This window comes from Phoca vitulina, unplaced genomic scaffold, assembly GCF_004348235.1.
Source record: "Phoca vitulina isolate PV1807 unplaced genomic scaffold, GSC_HSeal_1.0 scaffold25, whole genome shotgun sequence".
NCBI classification, from domain to species: domain Eukaryota; kingdom Metazoa; phylum Chordata; class Mammalia; order Carnivora; family Phocidae; genus Phoca; species Phoca vitulina.
In genome coordinates, this window is record NW_022589728.1 from 21,218,715 (window position 1) to 21,222,657 (window position 3,943).

The 3,943-nt window shown below is 36.7% G+C and overlaps 1 protein-coding gene across 1 annotated transcript in view; it reads left to right on the forward strand.

The window, feature by feature from the left end:
• Positions 1-3,943, forward strand: part of XKR9 (XK related 9) — an 81,806-nt gene that overhangs the window by 16,080 nt on the left and 61,783 nt on the right. The gene's annotated exons all lie outside the window — the stretch shown is intronic.

The following is a 3,943-nucleotide window of genomic DNA, read 5'->3' on the forward strand; positions in this document are numbered from 1 at the left end:
ATCTAGCATAGTTACCATACAGGCTGGTGAGTAATATAAAAGACACGATGGCAGGAAAGCTCTCTTAAACAGGGACAGTGAAGATTAATTACACTAAGCAGGTCCTCTTCTATGAGGAGATCTGAGTCTGAGACACATAGAGGACTACTCAGTTGTTGCAAAACAGAAGCTGAAGATATACAGGGAGAAGGCAGAGGTGATGACAAGGAGAATGTAAGCTTTCGAGTAAACAGAAAATGTGCAAGCAGAAGCTGTAATCCTAAACTACTGGGTGTATTGAATGGAGGATAAAATAATTGGCTAATACAATAGAAAAAATAGGAATGAAACATCATAATGGTTGGGGACAAACTCTTGCTTTTGAGGAGGCAACAAAATAACACTAGAACTCTCTGGACCATGCTTAGCTTTCTATTTCCTTAATTATGCATACTCCAGCCTGTGTGAAGCATGGCTGGATGAAGCATGGCTGGATGACAGTACATTGGTGTGTGAAGTTTCCTGTGAAAATTTGTGTTCCCTAGCTGCTGCTTATCTCTATGACCTCAAGCCACAAAAACTATATACTCTAGCTATAGAACTTAGTTCCCCAACCATGTGATGCTCTGCCATCTCTCTGTTTATGTGCATATACTATTTCTTCTAACTGGAACAATTCTTCTCATCTCCTAAATGTCTCTAACTTCTTTACTTGGATACCACTTACTCAGCTTTGAAGACTGAGCTCAGGCTCCTCTAAGCTTTCTATAACCCAACCAAATTTAATGGTACTGCGTATTCTAACTGTGTATTTCCACAACTAGAATATAAGCTTCTTTTGAGAATAGAGAAACTGTTTTGTTCCCCATTGTGTCCTCAGTGTCTGGTCCAGTACCCAGCACAAAGCAGATACTTAATGGATGCCATTGTTTTTGTTAAAGGTCAGTTGCCTAGACTCTTTCAAAAACCAGGGAATTTAAGGGCCTTCCATTATCATCCCTTGTCCAATAGATCCACTTGCAGTTGTGCCATGGTTCTTTAAAAAGACAATGATTATACGGCTTTGTGCAGATTTCTTCAGTTCAGAATGCCCTTCTCATCCCTGTCCCCTAACTTCTTCCAAGAACAGAAGTAGGGAGACCAGAGTTATGGACTATTGCAGTTGTCCATGCAAGAGAGGATGATGGCCTGGACTAAGGAGTATTGGTGGAATAAGAGGTAGAGACAAAAAATTCTAGAGCTGGAACAGTCAATAAGTACTTGGTGAAGAATTGGATGAGATGAGGGATGGGGGCATATCAAAAATAATTATTGGGTTTTTCTGGTTTGATCAACTGGTGTTGTATTCAGATAGGAAAGAATGGAGGAGATGCAAGTTAAAGAGGTAACTAACCATTTACATACATAATCAGATTTCTTGTCTAAATTTTGCTGATATATGCTATACTTAGGGAATGGGAATACTGATTTTTTTTTTTGGGTGGTGTTGGGGAAAATACTTATATATATTTTTTAATTTACCATTTTAACTATTTTTAAGTATACTGTTCAGTGGCATTAAGTACATTCACATTGTTTTATGTGTAATCATGACCACCATCCATTTCCAGAATTTTTTTCATCTTCCCAAACTGCAATTCCTTGTCCATTTCTCCCTCTCTTCCAGTTCTTGGCATCCACCATTCTACTTTTTGTCTCTATGAATCCGACTACTCTAGGTACCTCAAATAAGGGGAATCATATAGTATTTGTCCTTTTGTACTGGCTTATAGCACTTAGGATAATGTCTTCAAGTTTCATCCATATTGTAGCATGTGTCAGAATCTCCTTCCTTTTTTAGGCTGAATAGTATTCCATTGTCTGTATAGACACCATTTTATTTGTCCACTCATCCTTCAGTGGACACTTGGGTTGCTTCCACCTTTGGCTATTGTGAATAACACTGCCATGAACCTGGGTGTGCAAGTATCTGTTCCAGTCCCTGTTTTCAGTTCTTTTGGGTATATATCAGAAGTGGAATTGCTGGATCATATGGTAATTCTATGTTTAATTTTTGAGGAACCACCAAAGTGTTTTCCATAGCAGCTGTACCATTTTATATTCCCACCAGTAATGTACAAGGGTTCCATTTTCTCCACATCCTCCCCAACGCTTTTATTATTATTTTTTTGATAATAGCCATCCTAATGGGCATGAAGTGGTATCTCATTGTGGTTTTAATTTGCATTTCCCTAATGATTAGTGACGTTGAACATATTTTCATGTGCTTATTGGCCATCTGTATATATTATTTGGAGAAATGTCTATTTAAGTCCTTTGCCCATTTTTTTTTCATCTTAGTTAGAAAACGTGTTGTTTATTTTGCTTATAAAGGATATAGTCTTTTTTTAATTTTTATTTTATTATGTTATGTTAATCACCATACATTGCATCATTAGTTTTTGATGTAGTGTTCCATGATTCATTGTTTGCGTATAACACCCAGTGCTCCATTCAATACATGCCCTCTTTAATACCCATCACCAGGCTAATCCATCCCCCCACCCCCCTCCATTTTTTTTTTTTTTTAAAGATTTTATTTATTTGACAGAGAGAGACACAGCGAGAGAGGGAACACAAGCAGGGGGAGCGGGAGAGGGAGAAGCAGGCTTCCCGCTGAGCAGGGAGCCCGATGTGGGGCTCGATCCCAGGACCCTGGGATCATGACCTGAACCAAAGGCAGATGCTTAACAACTGAGCCACCCAGGCACCCCAGTCCTTTGCCCATTTTTGAATGGAGTTATTGTTGTTCTTGTTCAGCGTTATTTTGTAATATGAAATGGTTTCAGGAACACAGAAGGTCTCTATGGCATGAAAACGAGTGTTAGGATAGTATGAAAATCCTAGGGACCTTGGGAAAAGTGGCAGAAAAAGGTGAGGATGTCAAAGAAAGTTTAAGAAAAATTTTTAAAGTTTTACCTTTAGTGAAGAATTAAAAAAAGGACATTCTCAGGATTCTGAGCTCATTTTAGTATTGCAGTTTGGCAACCTTGTGGGTTAAATAAGCATTGCTGGGCTACCCTGAGAACCTAACTCCTATATTTAAGAACACTACTTGTATATAAAATGCCCTGTCGGGCGCCTGCGTGGCTCAGTTGGTTAAGCGACTGCCTTCGGCTCAGGTCATGATCCTGGAGTCCCTGGATCGAGTCCCTCATCGGGCTTCCTGCTCGGCAGGGAGTCTGTTTCGTCCTCTGACCCTATCCCCTCTCAGGTGTTCTCTCTCTCTCATTCTCTCTCAAATAAATAAATAAAATCTTTAAAAAAAAAAAAAAAAAGCCCTGTCTTATAAATCCTCTAATTAAAAAAAAAATTTTTGGTATATAATTCATATATATGACAGCTATTTATATACTAAAATCTAAACTTGGAAAGTTAAGTTAGTTGTACTAATGGATTACAGAAATAATTATTATATAATGCTTTTAATTAGGAATTTAATTTTTCAATTACTGTAAGTTGATGTTCATGAATCATTTGTGAGATACCATTATAAAAAAATATACAGGATACAGAGCTATACAACTAAAGCAAAATCATAATACAATTGATAGAAACATGAAAACAAAGCTGTTATCTACAGATGTAAAGAAGGATTACATAGAAATCTGTGCTGTTAACTGAAGCAGCTGGAGAAATACTATTGGCCATTTGTAACAGATAACTACTCTCCAAGAATAATACCCAGTTTAACTTACATAAATTTTATTATTTTTAAAGTAACCATAAATCTGTTGAACATGGATAAACTGTTAGATTCTGAATTTTTGGTAAAATGTTATACCATTCAGATTAGATAAGTGACCTATATTATACATGTAAAATGTAATATATATTTTAGATGAAATAAGACATTATTTTAAAGTATATTTAGGATTATTTTCAATGTTCTATACTCTATATTCCCTGTAAATAATTATAGTTA